This window comes from Triturus cristatus, chromosome 11 (genome assembly GCF_964204655.1).
Source record: "Triturus cristatus chromosome 11, aTriCri1.1, whole genome shotgun sequence".
Lineage (NCBI taxonomy): Eukaryota > Metazoa > Chordata > Amphibia > Caudata > Salamandridae > Triturus > Triturus cristatus.
Genome location: NC_140594.1, coordinates 1,047,551,825 through 1,047,576,658, shown reverse-complemented (window position 1 = coordinate 1,047,576,658; position 24,834 = coordinate 1,047,551,825).

Below are 24,834 nucleotides of genomic sequence, written 5' to 3'. Positions count from 1 at the left end.
GTGGTGAGAGTCATCGCTGGCGGTGGGGTCATCATCCCGCGGAGCCTGGTCCTGTGTGACTTCCCCCCCAGTGTTGGGGGGTGTTCGTCGACGTTGACCTGTGTGTGAGAGAGACAATGTTAACAGTGTCACATGTGGCATCCATGTTGCATGCATTTCTGATTTGGCACTCTTCCTCTGGGTAGTTGGATCTGTCCTGCATTCCTCTCACAGTGCACTTGTGCATGGCTATGTCCCTTGGCCACAGCTGTCAGGGCTTTACGCATGTGTGAGACACAATCTTAGTTGATGCATCTATTTGGGTACACAGTCAGCAGTGTGGTGTGCGGGCGTAGCGAGCCATGCAGAGGCGCCTTACGTGTTGCACTGTACGTGGCCAAATGGTGTTTTGGCAAGGCAATTTGATGTTGCAGGTAGGGGACTGAAGCATTTGTGACAGGGTTCTTACCGACACGGTGGGTGGGTATACTGGGTGTGTGGTTAGGTCTGTGCCTGCAGCACGGATGGACTCGTGCACAGATTGACACATGGACCGGTCTTCATCTACGGAAGGGGGGGTTGAGGCACTGCCAGACCTGGTCTGCATGCACACAGTCCACCGGCTGACGAGTGGACATGGCCACACCACCCAAGGGTGATTTAGTCTCCCTGTGTCTCCCTTCCTCCCTCCCTCTGTCACCCTCCTCCCTCCCTCTGTCGGTCTCCCTCTGTCACCCTACTCCCTCCCTCTGTCTGTCTCCCTGTGTCCCCCCTCTGTCTCCTTCCCTCTCATTCCCCCTCTCCCTCCCTCTCTTTGTCACTCTCTGTCACCTCAGGCCAGCTTCCTGGGCACACACAGTTAGCCGGTCTTTGAATGGCCATTGGCTTGTTCATGTGAGTTAGTCCCTGTTCTCCGGGCACCCATTGGGCAGTGTGTCTGAGTGTAGGCTGCTGCTGTGGCGGTGTGTGCTGAGACTCTATCAGAGCGATGCATCTTCATTGTCTGCTGTTATGTGCAAATTGTGCCTTCAGACCCATGGCATCCTGCATGGCAGCCATCATTTGCAGGCAAGACAGTACTGTGTGGGTACACACAGTTTGTATGGCTGTGCCCTGGGCCATATGGGCTGAGGGCATTGTTGTGTGCTTGTGAGTTGCTCAATGTTAGTTTTGCTGCCCCCACTCCCAGCATCGACCACATCCTGTGTTGTGTTGGTGTTTTGTGTGGCCTGTGACTTGGCATGGCCCTGATTGATGCATGGGGCATGGAGGTGCCAGTGGCATGTGTGTGTTTGTGGAGTGTTGTTGTGTCCGGTGGTGGCTTGGGGGGGGTGGCATGCATGATTGATTGTGTATGGCATCCCCCCCATGTGAGGTGAGTTGTTTGTGTACTCACCAGGGTCTGGGAGTCCTGGCAGTCCGTGTAGTCCCTCCACCGCCAGCGTGGACATCACCTTCTCCTCCCAGGGATGGTATTGTACCGGTCTGGGGGGCGGCCCTCCTCCAGTGATGTTCCCCTGGTTGTGATTGTCAGTCATCTTCCTCTTGACCGTCCTCCGCAGATCGTACCACCTGGATTGGCACTCGTGCCTGGTCCTTCTGGTTGTCCCAACAGCATTCACAGAATCGACGATCCTCTGCCACATGGCGGTTTTTTCGGATATGCTGGTCTGTCTGACCAATGTCCCAAAGAGCTGTGGCTCGACTCTGAGGATTTCGTCGACAAGGATCTCCAGCTCCTCCTTTGTGAACTTTGGATTCTTGGTGGTGGACATGGCGTGGGGTGTGGTTGTGGGGGTGTGGGTGTGGATGGCTGTGGGTGTGTGGGTGTGGTAGTGGAGGTGTGTGTGTGAATGTGATGAGGGGGTGTTTGTGTAGGTGGTTGTGTGAAGGTATGCAAGTGTGAGGTTCAAGTATGGTGGTGTGGGTCGTCTGTGGGCTCTGGCAGCAGTGGGTCTGTTGCAAAGGCTCATGGTTTGTGTGTGTGGTCCATTTTTATTGGTCCATTTGTGGGTGTGGCTGTGTTTGAAATTTGTGTGGGTGTGTTATGAGGAGTGATTGAGTTTTGGGCCTCTGTTTGGCAGTTTGGCAGTTGCAGGTGAGTGTATGTGATGTTTGTGGGGTTGTTGGGCCTGTTTGGTGGTGTGGGGAAACTCTACTTGACTCTCCTTGTGTAAATATGGTTTGTCCGGGTTCAGTACGTGTTTTTTTGGCGTCAGTACGGTCCGTACATGCACTGGTGGGGGTGCGGTCCGTACATTCCCTGGTGGGGTGGTGGTTAGGTGCGTACATACACGGCTGGGGTGGGGGTTTGGTGCGTACATACACGGCTGGTGGTTCGGTGCGTACATACACGGCTGGGGGGGGTTCGGGGGCGTACATACACGGCTGGTGGTTCGGTGCGTACATACACGGCTGGGGGGGGGTTCGGGGGCGTACATACACGGGTGGGTGTTTGGTGCGTACATACACGGCTGGTGGTTCGGTGCGTACATACACGGCTGGGGGGGGGTTCGGGGGCGTACATACACGGGTGGGTGTTTGGTGCGTACATACACGGCTGGTGGTTCGGTGCGTACATACACGGCTGGGGGGGGGTTCGGGGGCGTACATACACGGCTGGTGGTTCGGTGCGTACATACACGGCTGGGGGGGGGGTTCGGGGGCGTACATACATGGGTGGGTGTTTGGTGCGTACATACACGGCTGGTGGTTCGGTGCGTACATACACGGCTGGGGGGGGTTCGGGGGCGTACATACACGGCTGGTGGTTCGGTGCGTACATACACGGCTGGGGGGGGGTTCGGGGGCGTACATACACGGGTGGGTGTTTGGTGCGTACATACACGGCTGGTGGTTCGGTGCGTACATACACGGCTGGGGGGGGGTTCGGGGGCGTACATACACGGGTGGGTGTTTGGTGCGTACATACACGGCTGGTGGTTCGGTGCGTACATACACGGCTGGGGGGGGGTTCGGGGGCGTACATACACGGCTGGTGGTTCGGTGCGTACATACACGGCTGGGGGGGGGGTTCGGGGGCGTACATACATGGGTGGGTGTTTGGTGCGTACATACACGGCTGGTGGTTCGGTGCGTACATACACGGCTGGGGTGGGGGTTTGGTGCGTACATACACGGCTGGTGGTTCGGTGCGTACATACACGGCTGGGGGGGGTTCGGGGGCGTACATACACGGCTGGTGGTTCGGTGCGTACATACACGGCTGGGGGGGGTTCGGGGGCGTACATACACGGGTGGGTGTTTGGTGCGTACATACACGGCTGGTGGTTCGGTGCGTACATACACGGCTGGGGGGGGGATTCGGGGGCGTACATACACGGGTGGGTGTTTGGTGCGTACATACACGGCTGGTGGTTCGGTGCGTACATACACGGCTGGGGTGGGGGTTTGGTGCGTACATACACGGCTGGTGGTTCGGTGCGTACATACACGGCTGGGGGGGGGTTCGGGGGCGTACATACACGGCTGGTGGTTCGGTGCGTACATACACGGCTGGGGGGGGGTTCGGGGGCGTACATACACGGGTGGGTGTTTGGTGCGTACATACACGGCTGGTGGTTCGGTGCGTACATACACGGCTGGGGGGGGTTCGGGGGCGTACATACACGGGTGGGTGTTTGGTGCGTACATACACGGCTGGTGGTTCGGTCCGTACATACACGGCTGGGGGGGGTTCGGGGGCGTACATACACGGCTGGTGGTTCGGTGCGTACATACAGGGCTGGGGGGGGGGTTTGGTGCGTACATACACGGCTGGTGGTTCGGTGCGTACATACACGGCTGGGGGGGGTTCGGGGGCGTACATACACGGCTGGTGGTTCGGTGCGTACATACACGGCTGGGGGGGGTTCGGGGGCGTACATACACGGGTGGGTGTTTGGTGCGTACATACACGGGTGGGGGTTCGGGGCGTACATACGCGGGCGGGGGGTGGTGGGGTGTTCGGCGCGTATGCGGGCACATGTCTCCATGGTTGCTATGGGAGTTCGGTTCGGACGGTGTTTTTTGCGTACGGTTGTGAAATGGGGAGGACGGGAGGGATCGTACTTGCGCAGTCGGACTTTATTTTTCCGCACGGTGGGTTTCTCGCCCGGGGACGTGTCGGTGACTTTTCCCGACCCGAGGACGTGTGGGGAAATCTTCCCAATGCGATTCGTATGGACTTTTTTCCGTTCGAATCGTACTTGGCAGTTTGTACGCTACTTTGACGATTCGGACGGAAAAAAATCCGGATACGAGTCGGACGGGGAATTTTTTTACCGGATCGGAATTGGCACCAGAGATGTTAATAATATTTCATTAAAACCTATTTCCATATATTTTGAATTTATTCAAGTAAATAAAGTACATGAAAAATGTTTTGTTTGTGAAATGGATTGTTGGGTCAGAATGGTGAAATTAGTTTATGACTTAAAATCACCCTTTGAGCACCTATTCTCTGTTTTTTGGGATCTGTATGTGCAATGCATACACAGTGATTGTAGTAAGCTATTTGCAGTTACTAAGGGAGTGGTGGACTTTGAAATGTTATGACTTTGTGATGAAGATCGGTGTCTAAGACAATTATCAAGAATGAATTCAGGATGTAGGCACAGTTTCAAGAGTATTTGAGCTTGGGAGAATGAGGATTACCTGTATCAAATAGAAAATAAAAAATAAGGGGGTATATTCACAAGAACGTGTGATAACTACCCCAAGAGTAGCTTAATGCAACACTCAACATCGCACCCTAACGTGGGAAAACAACCCTGTGTCAATGTGGAATTCACAACAATGCGACCCCATGCAATAGTTTACTGAAATCGAGGCCAATGCCCGCGATACAATCACCTCGACGGAGATAAAAACACAAACCACAATGTGAAAAAACCTGCGATGGGCCAAAGTGCGATAAGAAAACAGTGACAACCAGCGCGAGGGCAGCAATACTCATGCGTAATGTGGGAAAAAGCACAAGAACAGCATACAGAAAAAGCCACATAACAAAATACATCAACAACGGAGTACCACGGATGCACCCTGATCGACTGCAGAGGACAACATGTACCCCACAACATCCAAGCACCGTGGAAGAACAGAACCGACAGGCACTCCGCATGAAAGAGACCAGTGGCACACAAATCAGAGCCGCAGGAGCAACTCACCCACCGTGCAGCATATGTACATAAGCAGAAGTGCACCTCAACATTGACAACATCCCGGTACAAACAGCAACCCCTTCACAACTGAACACAGGACACAACTGGTTCCGCAAATGTGCACAACATGGCAAAACACACCTGAAACTGCAGGAAAATGTAACATGACAATGTACAAGTACAACCTGTAACCTGCAAATATGTTTTAATCACACATGCAGTGCTATTGGACATCTACTATTGTCCCATGACTGCAATGGACGACCACAATGTGGCGTGCTCATGAGTAGTAAGTGTCAATGATCGTGTTCCTACAGGCCATTCCTGCCGCAGCTGCAGTGGGATGAGGGCCACCTGCCCCATCGTCACCATCATCGTCCGGCACCTCTGGAACTGGGATCCATGGGGCATTGGTACGAACACAGATGTTGTGCAACACACAACATGCAACGATCATCTTGCACACGACGTCTGGGCTGTACAGGAGCTTTCCACCTGTGACGTCCAGGCACCTGAAATGTGACTTCAACACGCCAAATGTGTGTTCAATGATGCCCCTGGTGTGTATGTGGGCCGCATTGTACTGCCTCTGTACGGGTGTGCTCGGCTCTAGGAGGGGTGTCATCATCCAAGGGCAGAGTGCATATCCTTGATCACCTGTGAGAGTGCAGGGAGAAAAGAGTCAATACTTGGTTTGGCAGGATGTGATGGCAGGACCACTAATACAGTGACGCCTGTGCTGGCTGTGTGTGGGGTGAGTGTAAGCCAGCCCTCAGGGAGTAGCTGCTGCTTGCAACAACTCCAACAGTCATCAGGCACTCAGAAATGCAATGTCAGAACAACAAGGGGGGATGACTTGAGTTGCACAGGGTTAGTGGTCCCAGATGCCACGCGGCCAACACGGGCCCACCGCCACGGGACGCTGACCTGCGAGAGACTGGGGTAGGGTAATGAGGGCAGAGCAGGGCCTCACATGTGTCATGGGTGCTGTGATGCGGGCGATACGGAAGACTCGTCTTCCGTGAACTTCAAGATGGCGGCGGCTCCATCCCACCAGGATGAAGGCAGCGCTCTAGTTCTCCCGGCTGGCGCAGACCTGACGTCACACGCCGAGCCAAGAGAGTGCAGAATCGCGTCGGACAGGAGAGGAGGAGAAGAACACGGAGTAGCGCCGAGGAGAGACCCGTACAGCGGACAGAGTCGAGGGAGTACCGGAGAGGGAGAGCAGAAGGACCGTGAGGACCCAGACAATACCGCTCTCATGTCCAGTCGTCCATCGGAGAACCAGGACGCCGAGACACCCCATGCTACAGTCCCGGAGGACTGTAGCTTCAGGTCAGTGCCTTTCCTGACCTATTTAAAGCGCTTAACTGGGAGGGGGAGAGCAGGGAGCACACACAAAGAAGGGCACTAGTCAGGACCGTCCTATCCCTCACGACCCCACCCTCACAGACCGTGGTGACAGTACAAGCAGGTGGAGGGTCAATCACACCCAAATGAAAGTCCTGTGTCTGACGGGAGGTTGTTTTGTGTTTCCTTTGTTTCCATGAGACACGACGTTACCCAAAGAACCCCAAGAGGCTGACGTAAAGCGGATAGACGAAGAGGGAGCCAAGGAAGCGTCCACCGGACCTGGGACTTCGTCTCATTTTCTTTGCCCTTATGACTGGGTGTCTCAGTTACCCCTATTCGGACCTTGTTTAAACCATTAATAAAAATAAAAAAACCCTAACATCCTCCGTCTGCCTCCTAAAGTACATCGATACCTACTAGCGAAGAGGGTCAGTTGTAGGCCCTGGAAGGGCGGCAAACTCACAGTGGTGTCAGAAGTGGGATCGTCATCTGAGGCTTGAAGATGACCCAACCCGTGACCCTACAGGACATTATCACTCAATTAGCTGAGGGACAGCGACATTTACAAATAGTCCTGGAACAACAAAACCAAAATGCCCAGAAGGAAAGGGAGTCATTCCATAAGGCTATAACCGAACAGGCAGTACTACTAACCAACAACCAACAGGTACAGGACACAGCCATACTGAGACTCACGGATGTGATGGCCAATACACGGGTGCACCCGCACGTCCCTGGAAGTGTGCTACAAAAATTCCAAGAGGGAGAGGACCCTGATTATTTCTTTACGAACTTTGAAAGAGTAGCTACCACCGCTGCTTGGCCTCCGGAAAGGTGGGGACAGTATATCGCCCCACTGTTGTCGGGGGAATTACAAGCCGCCTACCAAGCTGCCAACCCCGCTGGCGCCACACCCTACCAGGATATCAAGAAGCTATTTTGGAACGCTTGGGGTGTGACCACGAGTACTATACAGCAAGGTTTCGTAAGGAAAAGTGGGTGACAGGAGACAACCCTAGAGCTTTGTTCTATCGCATTAAAGATTTAGGAACCTGCTGGCTTCAACCCAGTACCGCCTCAGTGGAGGAAGTGGTGGAGAAAGTGTTTCTAGAACAATACTTGGAAGCCCTACCATATAATACAAGAGCTTGGGTGAAACAGCATCCGGGTTTGACTCAACAGACAGCCATTGAACTAGCTCTTGCTTACCATAGATCTCCGGACTTCAAAGCCCAGCCAGCAAGAGTCCCGTTGTCCTCTCTCAAGACTCCTCCCAAACTATCCAGTGACGGAGACAGGAGACCCTTGTCCGTAACAAAATCAGTTCCCAAACCACTCTCAAAACCAACTCCAGCCCACCTGGGGCCTCAGTGTTTTTGTTGCGCCGAGTGGGGACACATAGCTAGGAATTGCCCTTTAAACGTTGATAACTCAGAACCCATGGAGGTCGGGTGGTCCCGAGGAAGGGTGTTAGTGACAGGAAGTACTAGCCTCAGATATAAGAAAACGGTCAGGATAAATGGGAGACCTATAGACGCTTTATTGGACACAGGATGTCACCACACCGTCATAGCTAAAGAGTTTCTCCCAGGGGCCAAAGAGTGTGAAGGGGAGACAGTATTAGTGTCCTGTGTACATGGTGACGTTAGATCCTATCCCTTAGCTGAAGTCTTAATAGAGATAGACGGATACCCTCAGGTGAGAAAGGTGGGGATAGTACCAGGACTGCCCGAAAGAGTTTTGTTAGGCACCGACCTTCCCTACTTTCATGAGCATTTAACCGGACTCATTCAGGCAGGGATTGAAGTAGACTGGCTACAAGAGGCTCCATTCTGTACTGAACCCATAACCAGGCCCCAAGACAGGGAAAAGAAGTCCCGTAGTGAGAAAAGAAGAGATAAGGAACAACACGCGCAGGCCTATTCTGGTGTATCTTCATGTATGCTTTCTTTCCCAGACGACGGCAATACACCCGGCCGCAGCTTTCGAGCGGACCAGAAAGATGACAGCACCTTGTTACAAGCCTGGAAGTAAGTTCAGGAAGTTGACCCCAACAAGGTAGGCCCTTATTTCTTCATAAAAAAAGGTCTACTGTATAGGGCCGTTAATGGTCCAGGAGGAAGGTCTGAACAATTGCTTGTCCCGAAAGCATTTAGAGAACAAGTCTTACAGCTGGCTCACAACCAAACAGGGGGGGGACACTATGGGCAAGAACATACCTTGAAATACCTACTGGATAGGTTTTATTGGCCAGGAGTGTATCGGGAGACAGCCAGATATTGTGCAACTTGCCCCAAGTGCCAATTGATCAATCCTTCCAAAGACAGAAAGGTACCCCTGTGTCCGTTACCCATCATTGATGTGCCCTTTCAGAGGGTAGCCATTACAAAAAATGGGGTTGTCCCAAAAAGTCAGGGACCTGGGAATCGAATTAGTACAACAAACAATGATCCTGACTCAATACTTAACAAACCAGCAGTATGTCATCCCGTTAGTTCTTTGTTAATTTTAGAGCTGAATTACATTTAACATAGCTCAAGAAACTCAATTTGACACTTCACCATGAAGCGATGCAACATCCAATATTTGATTAAGCAATATTTATTTATTTACAATTTTTGATTATATAAAGTTCGGCGCATGGTTGCTCCAGAGGGAACGTGCATAAGGTAAGGGTGCTGAGAGGTGAATGTGTGAGGAGAGAATTTTCAAAGAGCAATAGAAGAATTAAGATAAAGTAACCAAATACACGGTTTACAATTCACCGTACAAGGTGTCCTGGTCACGTATCAATAAATACAGTCACAATTTTTCTGTACAGAATCCAATTCAATATTTTAGCACGTTGGGGAAGGGACGTGTACCAGGCTCATTTATGAGGGGGTGTCGACGTTTCGACTCGTCTTAGGGTACAAAGGTAATTTGATGCCTTGACCATGCGGGTCTTCTTCAGGACAACAGGGGAAGAGGGGCAACCTGACGAAGTCCTCAGCTTGACTTAATGGTCTAGAGTAAATCCAGGAGTGGCTCAACCATGGATCACTAGTGGCAATAATTCAATGACCATGGGTGTTGTCTGGTCGGTTATATTTCACAGACACTCGAACTGCAATGCGGACTCAATCCGTTCTGCAGTATATCTCAAAGGAAACGGAATTCAATTTGGGCTTCTCATTTCCAGGACACTGGCCGTTCTGCCTCTAATGCAGAGCGTACTTCCCGTGGTGTCTTTAAGCCACGGAAAGACTTACCTTATGCACGTTCCCTCTGGAGCAACCATGCGCCTTTCAGAGGGTAGGCATGGATTTAGTGGGTCCCCTAATAAAATCAGCAAGGGGACACAAATACATTTTAGTTCTGGTGGACTACGCTACTCGTTACCCCGAGGCTATTCCCCTCACCAGCATGACCACAGTGGCCGTAGCCCAGGCTATGATCTCCTTCTTTTCTCGAGTGGGATTCCCATTGGAACTCTTAACTGATCAAGGAACCCCTTTCATGGCCAAATTGATGAAAGAAATCTGTAAAATCCTAGGGGTACGCCAGATCCGAACCTCGGTGTATCACCCTCAAACAGACGGACTGGTGGAAAGGTAAAACCGGACCATCAAGACCGTCCTGAAGAAACTCATTGGGGACACAGGAAAAGATTGGGACCGGAAGTTGCCCCTGGTCCTCTTTGCCATTAGAACACACGAACAAAAGTCCACAGGATTCAGTCCTTTCGAACTCCTGTTTGGACGTACTCCCCGTACATTGTTAGAGATGGCCGCGGAACAATGGACGGAAGAGGAGGATGAGGGGAAACCCCTTCTAGGTTATATATCCACATTGAAAGAAACTCTAGCGACCTTGTGGGACACGGTCCACCAAAACATGGAGAAAGCACAGGCTAACCAAAAGGAACAGTACGACCGAGGCAGCAGAATGAGAGAGTTGAACGTAGGGGATAAGGTACTGATTCTGTTGCCCTCTTCAGAAAAGAAACTGTTAGCGACGTGGCAAGGGCTGTATACCGTAACCCAGAGGGTCACTCCGGTTTCTTATCGAATAGCTGTACCTCACACCAATAAACAAGGGCAGACATACCATATAAATCTTTTAAAGAAGTGGGAGGAGAGAGAGAACAGTAACGGGGGTGGGAGCGAGATACGACATGTATGCCAAGTGACTCTCAATAAACCCTTAGACATAGAAGAACGAGGGGATGTCCAGGGAGGAAGGACCTCTGTTGGGATCCAGGTTGTCCCCCGAACAAAGGGCACAAGTTCACAATCTGTTAAACCAACACCCAGGGTTGAGTTCTGGGAATCCCGGCCGCACCTCAATAGTGGCTCATGACATCATTACCCAAGATGGAATAGTGGTGATCCTCAAACCATATAGGATACCACAGGCTAGGAGAGGGGCCATAGAAGCAGAAGTAGAATCAATGCTCAAAGCCGACATAATCGAACCGTCTCACAGTCCCTGGCGTTCACCCATTGTATTAGTACCCAAACCAGACGGGAGTCTTCGTTTTTGCATAGACTTTCGCCAGGTGAACGCCCACTCCAAATTCGATAATTACCCCATGCCCCGTGTAGATGAATTAATTGAGAGACTAGGAGAGGCTAGAGTCATGTCAACAATCGACTTAACAAAAGGATATTGGCAAATACCTTTGACAAAGTCAGCCAAATAAAAGACAGCGTCCGGACTATACCAGTTTAAGGTGATGCCGTTTGGACTCCACGGAGCACCTGCGACGTTTCAACGGCTTATGGACGTTCTGTTAAAGGCACACCAGGACTATGCTGTCGCCTATTTGGACGACATAGTGGTATATAGTCCCGATTGGGAAACTCATTTAACTCATCTTAACAAGATCTTTAAAACCTTATGGCAAGCTGGTCTTACTCTGAATCCAAAGAAAACCACCCTGGGAACACATCAAATTGAATATCTGGGATACACAATCAGGGAGGGTACGCTTCTACCACAACACGATAAACTCGAGGCTATACAGAAAATTCCACGTCCGTCTACCAAGAAAGACGTTAGAGCCTTTTTGGGACTAGTTGGATATTATCGCCGATTTATTCCCCGATTTTCCGAACTAGCTAGTCCCCTCACAGACCTGCTTAGACACACCACTACAAAGGTCCACATAGAGGTGCCAATTCCGATCCGGTAAAAAAATTCCCCGTCCGACTCGTATCCGGATTTTTTTCCGTCCGAATCGTCAAAGTAGCGTACAAACTGCCAAGTACGATTCGAACGGAAAAAAGTCCATACGAATCGCATTGGGAAGATTTCCCCACACGTCCTCGGGTCGGGAAAAGTCACCGACATGTCCCCGGGCGAGAAACCCACCGTGCGGAAAAATAAAGTCCGACTGCGCAAGTACGATCCCTCCCGTCCTCCCCATTTCACAACCGTACGCAAAAAACACCGTCCGAACCGAACTCCCATAGCAACCATGGAGACATGTGCCCGCATACGCGCCGAACACCCCACCACCCCCCGCCCGCGTATGTACGCCCCGAACCCCCACCCGTGTATGTACGCACCAAACACCCACCCGTGTATGTACGCCCCCGAACCCCCCCCAGCCGTGTATGTACGCACCGAACCACCAGCCGTGTATGTACGCCCCCGAACCCCCCCCAGCCGTGTATGTACGCACCGAACCACCAGCCGTGTATGTACGCACCAAACCCCCCCCCCAGCCCTGTATGTACGCACCGAACCACCAGCCGTGTATGTACGCCCCCGAACCCCCCCCAGCCGTGTATGTACGGACCGAACCACCAGCCGTGTATGTACGCACCAAACACCCACCCGTGTATGTACGCCCCCGAACCCCCCCCAGCCGTGTATGTACGCACCGAACCACCAGCCGTGTATGTACGCACCAAACACCCACCCGTGTATGTACGCCCCCGAACCCCCCCCCAGCCGTGTATGTACGCACCGAACCACCAGCCGTGTATGTACGCCCCCGAACCCCCCCCCAGCCGTGTATGTACGCACCGAACCACCAGCCGTGTATGTACGCACCAAACCCCCACCCCAGCCGTGTATGTACGCACCGAACCACCAGCCGTGTATGTACGCACCAAACACCCACCCGTGTATGTACGCCCCCGAATCCCCCCCCCAGCCGTGTATGTACGCACCGAACCACCAGCCGTGTATGTACGCACCAAACACCCACCCGTGTATGTACGCCCCCGAACCCCCCCCAGCCGTGTATGTACGCACCGAACCACCAGCCGTGTATGTACGCCCCCGAACCCCCCCCAGCCGTGTATGTACGCACCGAACCACCAGCCGTGTATGTACGCACCAAACCCCCACCCCAGCCGTGTATGTACGCACCGAACCACCAGCCGTGTATGTACGCACCAAACACCCACCCATGTATGTACGCCCCCGAACCCCCCCCCCAGCCGTGTATGTACGCACCGAACCACCAGCCGTGTATGTACGCCCCCGAACCCCCCCCCCAGCCGTGTATGTACGCACCGAACCACCAGCCGTGTATGTACGCACCAAACACCCACCCGTGTATGTACGCCCCCGAACCCCCCCCCAGCCGTGTATGTACGCACCGAACCACCAGCCGTGTATGTACGCACCAAACACCCACCCGTGTATGTACGCCCCCGAACCCCCCCCCAGCCGTGTATGTACGCACCGAACCACCAGCCGTGTATGTACGCCCCCGAACCCCCCCCAGCCGTGTATGTACGCACCGAACCACCAGCCGTGTATGTACGCACCAAACACCCACCCATGTATGTACGCCCCCGAACCCCCCCCCCAGCCGTGTATGTACGCACCGAACCACCAGCCGTGTATGTACGCCCCCGAACCCCCCCCCAGCCGTGTATGTACGCACCGAACCACCAGCCGTGTATGTACGCACCAAACACCCACCCGTGTATGTACGCCCCCGAACCCCCCCCCAGCCGTGTATGTACGCACCGAACCACCAGCCGTGTATGTACGCACCAAACACCCACCCGTGTATGTACGCCCCCGAACCCCCCCCCAGCCGTGTATGTACGCACCGAACCACCAGCCGTGTATGTACGCCCCCGAACCCCCCCCAGCCGTGTATGTACGCACCGAACCACCAGCCGTGTATGTACGCACCAAACCCCCACCCCAGCCGTGTATGTACGCACCTAACCACCACCCCACCAGGGAATGTACGGACCGCACCCCCACCAGTGCATGTACGGACCGTACTGACGCCAAAAAAACACGTACTGAACCCGGACAAACCATATTTACACAAGGAGAGTCAAGTAGAGTTTCCCCACACCACCAAACAGGCCCAACAACCCCACAAACATCACATACACTCACCTGCAACTGCCAAACTGCCAAACAGAGGCCCAAAACTCAATCACTCCTCATAACACACCCACACAAATTTCAAACACAGCCACACCCACAAATGGACCAATAAAAATGGACCACACACACAAACCATGAGCCTTTGCAACAGACCCACTGCTGCCAGAGCCCACAGACGACCCACACCACCATACTTGAACCTCACACTTGCATACCTTCACACAACCACCTACACAAACACCCCCTCATCACATTCACACACACACCTCCACTACCACACCCACACACCCACAGCCATCCACACCCACACCCCCACAACCACACCCCACGCCATGTCCACCACCAAGAATCCAAAGTTCACAAAGGAGGAGCTGGAGATCCTTGTCGACGAAATCCTCAGAGTCGAGCCACAGCTCTTTGGGACATTGGTCAGACAGACCAGCATATCCGAAAAAACCGCCATGTGGCAGAGGATCGTCGATTCTGTGAATGCTGTTGGGACAACCAGAAGGACCAGGCACGAGTGCCAATCCAGGTGGTACGATCTGCGGAGGACGGTCAAGAGGAAGATGACTGACAATCACAACCAGGGGAACATCACTGGAGGAGGGCCGCCCCCCAGACCGGTACAATACCATCCCTGGGAGGAGAAGGTGATGTCCACGCTGGCGGTGGAGGGACTACACGGACTGCCAGGACTCCCAGACCCTGGTGAGTACACAAACAACTCACCTCACATGGGGGGGATGCCATACACAATCAATCATGCATGCCACCCCCCCCAAGCCACCACCGGACACAACAACACTCCACAAACACACACATGCCACTGGCACCTCCATGCCCCATGCATCAATCAGGGCCATGCCAAGTCACAGGCCACACAAAACACCAACACAACACAGGATGTGGTCGATGCTGGGAGTGGGGGCAGCAAAACTAACATTGAGCAACTCACAAGCACACAACAATGCCCTCAGCCCATATGGCCCAGGGCACAGCCATACAAACTGTGTGTACCCACACAGTACTGTCTTGCCTGCAAATGATGGCTGCCATGCAGGATGCCATGGGTCTGAAGGCACAATTTGCACATAACAGCAGACAATGAAGATGCATCGCTCTGATAGAGTCTCAGCACACACCGCCACAGCAGCAGCCTACACTCAGACACACTGCCCAATGGGTGCCCGGAGAACAGGGACTAACTCACATGAACAAGCCAATGGCCATTCAAAGACCGGCTAACTGTGTGTGCCCAGGAAGCTGGCCTGAGGTGACAGAGAGTGACAAAGAGAGGGAGGGAGAGGGGGAATGAGAGGGAAGGAGACAGAGGGGGGACACAGGGAGACAGACAGAGGGAGGGAGTAGGGTGACAGAGGGAGACCGACAGAGGGAGGGAGGAGGGTGACAGAGGGAGGGAGGAAGGGAGACACAGGGAGACTAAATCACCCTTGGGTGGTGTGGCCATGTCCACTCGTCAGCCGGTGGACTGTGTGCATGCAGACCAGGTCTGGCAGTGCCTCAACCCCCCCTTCCGTAGATGAAGACCGGTCCATGTGTCAATCTGTGCACGAGTCCATCCGTGCTGCAGGCACAGACCTAACCACACACCCAGTATACCCACCCACCGTGTCGGTAAGAACCCTGTCACAAATGCTTCAGTCCCCTACCTGCAACATCAAATTGCCTTGCCAAAACACCATTTGGCCACGTACAGTGCAACACGTAAGGCGCCTCTGCATGGCTCGCTACGCCCGCACACCACACTGCTGACTGTGTACCCAAATAGATGCATCAACTAAGATTGTGTCTCACACATGCGTAAAGCCCTGACAGCTGTGGCCAAGGGACATAGCCATGCACAAGTGCACTGTGAGAGGAATGCAGGACAGATCCAACTACCCAGAGGAAGAGTGCCAAATCAGAAATGCATGCAACATGGATGCCACATGTGACACTGTTAACATTGTCTCTCTCACACACAGGTCAACGTCGACGAACACCCCCCAACACTGGGGGGGAAGTCACACAGGACCAGGCTCCGCGGGATGATGACCCCACCGCCAGCGATGACTCTCACCACTCCGTGGATGACCCAGACCAACCTGGCCCCTCTGGTGTCCAACCACCTGCAGCACCTGCGTCAGGTACAACTGTGCCAACCACCACCCCCATTCCTGCCACATCCCAGGAGACGTCCAGGAGCCCTGCCCGCACACGACCACCCAGCCAGTCTGCCCAGGAGGGACACGGTCCTCCGGGCACCCAGGAGGAGGCAGGCGGCAACGCAGATGCCATCCCTCAGGGGTCCCGGAGACCCGATGCACCCACAACGGCAGGCCAGGTGCACGTGGGCAGGGGTGGCGGGAGTGGAGGACGGCGGAGGCGCGAACCTGACCAGGCAGCTCAGGACCCGGTAGTGTCCCAGGTCAGCAACATCCTGGATACATACCGGCGTGACACCAGGGGCATGGACCAGATTGCGTCCACCCTCAATGACATCAAGGGGACCCTCCAGGAGATGAAGACCCTGCAGTCCCAGCAACATGCCTGTCAACTGCAACACCAAGGAAGGATGGAGGATAGACAGGCTGAGCTCGTGGCGGTGCAAACCCAAATGACCGGTGTACTCCGTCGGATTGCCGACAACATGGGCAACCCTCCCTGTGGCACCAGGCGAAGGCCATTACCAGACACAGGGAGGGATCAGGAGGAGGAGGATTCATCCGACGGAGCGTCACAGACATCGTCACGGACTGCTTCCGAGGGTCCCCGCAGGAAGGTGGGTCGTCCACGAAAAAGACTGTGAGAGTCAGCAGAACATCACCATCTCCCAGGTCACCTGGCCTGGCACCTGGCCCTCTGGCCCAATAGCAGCACATGACATTCTCTGCCACATGGACTTGCTGGTCACTGTCTGACCTATGTTGACGAAGACTGTGGCATGGACTCTGACATTTTGCTACGACAAGGATACCAACTCCCCCAGTGAACTTTGGATTCTACACTCCCGCTGTGCACCTCTTGTCATCCCCACAAACCCGTACCCCACCACAAATAAATTAATCACACTTACAAGATGATGCCGTGATTCTACATTATTACAATACATGTGTGTGTCGTACAGTCAAAGCATGCCTGATCTCAGAATTAACTCCAACCATCCAAACCGTGGGGTCGCAGTCTTGCCCAGGACACACATGGGTCCCAATGTCTCATCTGATACAGACATGGAGTACCAAACTCACCTGTGCTGGGCCCAACCAGCTGAGTGGTTCCCGCACAACTGTGGCTACAGACACATTCAGGGGAGCAACAGTCATGCGCAGAGGTCAGGGATCATGTGGAGTGACCTGGCTTGCCGCTCCCAGGTATGTCTAGACATGTGTCCCTACAATGTGCAGCATGCTTGCGTCAGGCGGATGTTGAGAATGGTGGCTAGGCCAAGGTTGGATGCATGGAGATGCCAGAATGCAGTTTAGGATCACTGTGCCACATGGTTGTGTTGGGGTTGTGGGCTGCATCATGAGTGTGGGCGTGGATCTAGAAGGTCATCCTGCAGCTGGCTGTGAAACATTCCCCCCATCCCGTTAGGACGTTGATGTGGCCTGGTTGCCCGACGCAGTAGCAGAGCTGTGCAGATGCACTCCGGATATGGACAAGTACCATGGGAGTCGTGAGGCACATGTCCGTAGACTGCAGGGTAGGATTCTACACAGATGTTGTAGTTTCCCTGGGGGATGGTCTCTCTTGCCTTGAGGTGGATGGAACTGTGCATCTTGTGCATAATACAGTTCCCACTCCCTGACAAACCCCTAGCATCTTGTCACTCTACACATAGACACATATGCACCACCTATGAAAACTATGCCAGACCTGCGGCACGCACAGTGGCAACAGGGCACCATTGACAGGGAAGAGGCACCTTGGAGACAGAGGGACAAATTTATTAGTCATGTGTGTTGGAATGACAATGATACTCTGTCAACACATACACAGGTCATGTGGATGTACATGTGGGAGCAACACTGGCACCCCCCATTGCAACACAGATGCTGGCATCCCATTGACCTGGCACACAAGTGACGGATAACAGCTAAACACCCCCTGCTGCCACGGAGAGGCCGCTATACACCATTGAGGCCCTGATGGGGCAATCACACACCATGTCAACCCGGTGCAACCTGTATGTTTCCGAGGCCAGTGTTACACACAATGATGGCCTCATCACAATCCCCAATCCCCTGCCACATGACAGTCACCAAGTCTGAGCATGGCTCCAGGTGAAGCCTGCCCCATGTCATGTTCCCCATGTAGGATCACCATGTATGCAAATGGAACACACATGAACCGGAGAAGTGCACACAGACTACAAACAATTCACACACCCAAAACGACGTGAGGCATCCCTTACCCTGAGGAGATTTCAACACTTGCCCGTGCATGTGACGCTGAATCAGCACATGTCGCTGTGTTCATGAGGAGTAGCAGGAGCACAACAATGCCACCAGCAGACAGCATGCACATGGACCTGTGGAAGAGAGACACACAAGGATTCAGCACAAAGGAGCACATCCGCAAGCATGTACTTAACACGTATCATGTTGTTAACATGACAGGTGACAATGATGACCCTCAGACAACATCCTTCCATTGCGCCATCACTTGAGTGACACTTCAATACACACCACTGACTCACTTGGCAGACATGCAGATGGACACACACATTGCAACACATGCCACACACGGCCCAATGCGTGCACACTCAGACACTGGAACTCACCACTAAGCAAAGAAGTTGCGTATGAGCCGACTCCGCATGTCCTCCACAGCCTCCTCCTCCTCCACATCACTTGCCCCGTCACCAAGCCCTTCATCCTCCACGGGTGGATGGTCCTGGTCATCTTGATCCAGTATGAGTGGAACAGCTTCCTCCACTGCCATGTTGTGCAGCATGCAGCAGACGATGATGATCTTGCACACCTTCACCGGGGCATATGGGAGTGCTCCGCCGGTCTTGTGGAGGCACCGGAATCGGCTCTTCAGAAGTCCAAACGTCCTCTCAATGACTCTCCTGGTCCGCCCATGTGCGTTGTTGTAGAGGTGCTCGGCAGCCGTGCTGGGGTTGCGGACAGGCGTCATCAGCCATGGCATGTTGGGATAGCCAGCGTCCCCTACAAGGAAACATCATGGACAGAAGTGTGTCAGCACAGGCAGTGAGATTGGAAGATGACGCCAAACACTGAACTGCCAGAGTCTACCCACCAACAATACATGCTCGCTCGTTCCGCAGCTGCAGCATCATTTCTGGCACCCTGCTACGCCTCATGATGAAGGCATCGTGTGCTGATCCTGGAAAGCGAACACAGACATGTGAAATCACCATGTTGGACAGACACACCACAAGGGCATTAATGGAGTGATAATGTTTGCGATTCCTATACACCACCTCCTGTGCCTGTGGTGGTACCAACGCAACATGTGTCCCATCTATGGACCCAATGACATGGGGCATCCCTCCCAGGGCATAGAACTCACGCTTGACATCTGTCAACTGCTCACGATTTGGGAATTTAATGTACTCATCCAGGTGAACCAACATGGCCTCTAAGAAATCATGCAGAACACGGCTGAACATCGTCTGGGACATGCCCCCGACATCAGCAATGGTATGTTGGAACGTACCCGTGGCAAGGAAATGTAGGGCTGCCATCACCTTCAACTTGGGTGTCAGTGCACTTGGATACCTGTGGCGCGGGAGGAGTTGTGCTTCCAGCCGGCCAGTCAACTCATCAATCAACCGTTGGCTGAATCTGTAGCGGCGTATACAGTCCCGTTCATGCAGGGCAGCAATGTCTGGCATACGTCGAGGGAGAGGCGGAGCCCTGCAGTGAAATGGAAGGAACACCTAAGAGTGAGCACTGTACAACAACATCGTCAATGCACTGAGCACATGTTACACAGCCAATACACATATGCCACGTTGTGAGTCAGGTCTGTGCCACAGTTCCTGGACACGAACGCCAGTCAGGTTACACTCCTACCAAGGGACAGCCACTAACGGAGGGGGGCAAGATCACGATGACATGGCATGAGACTAGCTGTGGGCCAGTGTAAGTGAACATGCACACGCATCACAGGATTCACAGACATCCACACATGTGCAGAGGTAGTATGCGTATGGTACAGACAGGTAGTTGGATGCGATATGCACTGGTCACATGTCATAGGAATAGGACAGGCCACACACATTGCCTTTGAGGAGTACATGTCGAGACAGAACATACATAGGGAGCATGTGGATATGTACTTGTGTTGATACTCCGTGTAGTTGGATACATACACACCTCATGGCAAATCACATATGTGGGCTGGTGTGCGGAACAGTGTGCCATGCCCATCGACACACAGACACATGTTGGCAGCAGCAACTGCTGACACATTGAATCACACACCTACAGCAAAATCATGGAAAGACATGCCACACACATGACATGGTTGCAGCATGCAACGCAGCCATACACGTGTCATATGTAATATTCCGTGTACCTGGCATCAGGGGACAGGTGCGGGTGTCCGTGACTGGGACATGCAAGTGACTCATGGCTCCACTAGTGTGTACGACATGCACACATGTCAAAGGAGTGCAGGGGATGTGTGGTACAATGCGCACCATCACACACGACATGTGTACACAGCTCATCGTACATGTGCTTTGCCCACACCTCAGGGGTAAAGTGCCACATCACATCCTGACACACCTGTGTCACACACAGGTGGTATTGCACAGACAATGCATTGGTGTCCACCCTTGGCAATACCTGTCCGCTCCATTCCTGTCTGTGTGCCGCCTGTCACCACTGACAGTTGTTATACGCACCGTACATACGCTCGGAGCGCGTGTATAGGGTCCCTGGGCCAATATTGCCGCTGGCGTATGCGTACGCCACAGTAGTACGGACTGTACACGCGCTTGTGCGGTCCGGATCACAATATGGGCGCTGGCGTATGCGTACGCCACAGTAGTACGGACTGTACACGCGCTTGTACGGTCCGGATCACAATATGGGCGCTGGCGTATGCGTACGCCACAGTAGTACGGACTGTACACGCGCTTGTACGGTCCGGATCACAATATGGGCGCTGGCGTATGCGTACGCCACAGTAGTACGGACTGTACACGCGCTTGTACGGTCCGGATCACAATATGGGCGCTGGCGTATGCGTACGCCACAGTAGTACGGACTGTACACGCGCTTGTACGGTCCGGATCACAATATGGGCGCTGGCGTATGCGTACGCCACAGTAGTACGGACTGTACACGCGCTTGTACGGTCCGGATCACAATATGGGCGCTGGCGTATGCGTACGCCACAGTAGTACGGACTGTACACGCGCTTGTACGGTCCGGATCACAATATGTGCGCTGGCGTATGCGTACGCCACAGTAGTACGGACTGTACACGCGCTTGTACGGTCCGGATCACAATATGGGCGCTGGCGTATGCGTACGCCACAGTAGTACGGACTGTACACGCGCTTGTACGGTCCGGATCACAATATGGGCGCTGGCGTATGCGTACGCCACAGTAGTACGGACTGTACACGCGCTTGTACGGTCCGGATCACAATATGGGCGCTGGCGTATGCGTACGCCACAGTAGTACGGACTGTACACGCGCTTGTACGGTCCGTACTACTGTGGCGTACGCATACGCCAGCGCCCATATTGTGATCCGGACCGTACAAGCGCGTGTACAGTCCGTACTACTGTGGCGTACGCATACGCCAGCGCCCATATTGTGATCCGGACCGTACAAGCGCGTGTACAGTCCGTACTACTGTGGCGTACGCATACGCCAGCGCCCATATTGTGATCCGGACCGTACAAGCGCGTGTACAGTCCGTACTACTGTGGCGTACGCATACGCCAGCGCCCATATTGTGATCCGGACCGTACAAGCGCATGTACGGTCGGTATCACTGCTTGTGGGGTGCCCTAGGGCGTGGAACGCACCGTACCTGTGTGTAAATGTATGAAAACACATAGGGGACACATGAGGGACAAGTATAAGGGCCTAAATGCCTGATGGTTGCCATGGAGACTGAGTTAAATTTTTGAATTTGAGCACCAGGTGCACAGCAGAAGTCAGTTTGAAAGAATCTACATTGTTGCAATGTGGATGTTGACTTGACATCATTATCAAAACTGAAACCATGCAAAGCCACACACTGGGGTAGGTTTGAAGGGATTGGATGAAACGTAGGATGCTAATGTGACTGACCAATCAATCTGTACTCCTATACATGAACAGGCCAGCCAGGCATATATAAGGCAGCCAGGTCCCATGAGAGAGCACTTGCCTGCACATCCATTCATCCATGACCACTGCTGCTGATAGTGATTCCTCTGGCACCATGTCCAGGACTGTGGAGAGGTCACAGCCATTCACCCAGGAGGAGAACCTTGCCCTGATAGATGTGATCCTCCCACAGTTCCAGAGCCTGTATGGTCGACCAGGGGTTCAGGTGAGTGCAGACTCCACTAGCTTAGACTGTGCCCCTTTTGTGTGACAGTGACTTCTGGCATTGTGTCCATGTGTGACAGACATGCACTGTTGTTTGGAGTGGGTCCCAGGGTGTGGAAGGCCTCATGTCACCCATGCAGAGCATGCTGTGTTTCCTGTGTGCACTCCTCACTTGCATAGTGCCTACTGTGACAATGAATGCAAGGTGCATGCCACATTCTGCCTGCATACTCCTCCTGGGGATGTTGTTTCCACAGTCCTGATGTGATCCTGTGTTCCCCCCAGTGTGACAGGTGTCAGTACCCATGGATGTGTGTTTGTTCAGTGTACCTGTGCTGTGAGTGTCCAAAGGCCGTGTTCGTCCCCTGCACATTGGTGTGTGTGTTAGTCCCCTGTCATGTGGGTGAGTGCATATGGGGAGTGTTGCACACAAGCAGCATGAGGGATGGATATGGCCTGGCCATCGGATGTGAGCAGGGAGCAGTGCTGTGTGCATGCCGTGCTGAGCCAGCCCCACACCTGTGACACCCCCGTCTACTGGCACATGGGCAGAGTGAGGTGTGTACCCGCAGTTGGCAATGCCATGTGATTGTCCTGTACCTGTGTGTGTCTGTGTACTCTGCTGAGGTAGCATCAGTGTGCTGGGGCAGGTGACTGCTGTGAGGTGCTGTACATAATCCTGGTGTAGCCTGTGAGGCACAGTGTGATCCCTGGTCAGTGAGTGTGTGGTACCCCTCATGCCACCCGTGTGCTTCCACTGGCACGTAGTGCATTTGGCCTTCCACAGTGGATAATGTCCCTATGACAAAGGTGCAATTAGTTGCATGCATACCATGGCCTGTTCATAATGAGGATTGTTCTATATGTGTGTCTCTGTGTCTTTGCTCATGTGGATTAATGTATTCTCTCTTTTGCATCCTCACAGGTAGGCGCCATTGCCAAGGGGGAGATCTGGAGGGAAGCCGTCAGTGCCGTGAGGGGTACAGAGGGTCGGAGGCGGAGCCTGTCTCAGGTGAGGAAACGCTGGCAGGACATCCGGTGCTGGACGAGGAGGATTGCACGGCTCCTGCTGGGGGACTCACCTGAGAGCCGTAAGAACCGTGGCCGCCGTCGTCTGACCCACATCCAGAAGCGTGTGCTGGCGGTGGTCTTCCCCGATATGGACAGGCGCCTACAGGAGAGGCAGCAGCAGGAAGGGGGTAGGTACATGTGTGTCAGTTGTGTGTCCCCAGCCAATGTAAGTGTGCAGTTGCATGGATACACTGCCAGGGTTTGATTGTGCAGTGCGTCAACTTCTCCACAAAGTAGCACAGTGCTGTTCTCACTCCCTCCCTTCCCCTCCTTGCAATGTGTTCCCTGGTCTGTCGCCACTCTTGCACAAGGTTATTTATGCAGGCAGTTCATGCAGGTGCCCTATGCTATCAGCATCATGTGTGGGGGTGATGTGCCACAGGTATGGGGACCTTGCGTGTGCCATGGCCAATTTCAGTCATTGTGGTGTCCATGTCACTTGGCACTGATTGTGAATCACGACATAGGGGTGTGTCTCCAAAATGTACAGCCTTCCAGCATGCATGTCCAATTGTGTGCCCTCTGACATGATGTGCCTGAGTGGGAGGCCTGCTAAGTGCAGGGACGGTTGCTTAATTTGCAGTCATGTCCATCCTGGACCATGGAGGAGTGTGGGCACTACTGTGCCCTGGGGCACCTCTTCCTAGGTATCATGTGCGTCATCCAACAATATGGCCATTCACTGTGTCTTTGCCATGGGTTGCGTAGGGTGGCATTGTACCCTGGGCTCAACTGTTAGGACCTACAGGTTGCTACATGTGTCCACTGTACAGGGGGACCCATTTTGCTTGTGCATACTCACAGTGGGCATTACCTGTGTGTGTTGTTGAGACAATCTGATGATGTTTGCCTGTCAATGATGTGTGGACATGGCCACCAGGGGCTGTGTGTTTACAGTCATGAATTAGTGGAGGCCATGTGTTTCCATCCCAGAGTAAGAGGTGTACATACTTTCTCCGTCTCAATGAGATTGTCTCAGGTGTGGGTGGTTTGTGCGTACAAGGCCTACATGTCAGAAGCTTCATCCTCCTTGCTGGGTTTAGCCTGTGTGTGATGTTTGACTGGACATACGCTCAAGGTGCAGTGACCCTGTCATGTGTGGCCTGGTTTCATGTATTGCCTTTGCAGCATGCGGCAAGAGTAAATGGATATGATTCATGCTCATCCCTTTTTGACGACGCAGTGTGGTGCAGGTGCTGTGCACATTTGTCCCCAGAGGCTGACTCCTCTCTAAAATTTCAGGTGCAGTGATTTGCTGTTGTGTCATGATCTCCATTGTGTCTCAGTGGCATGGTGGGTAGAAAAACTGTGTGTTCCATGGCCTACATGTGTACATTGTTTTGTAGGTGTTACTCCTGTTGCTTTTCAGGCTATGCAATGTGACCTA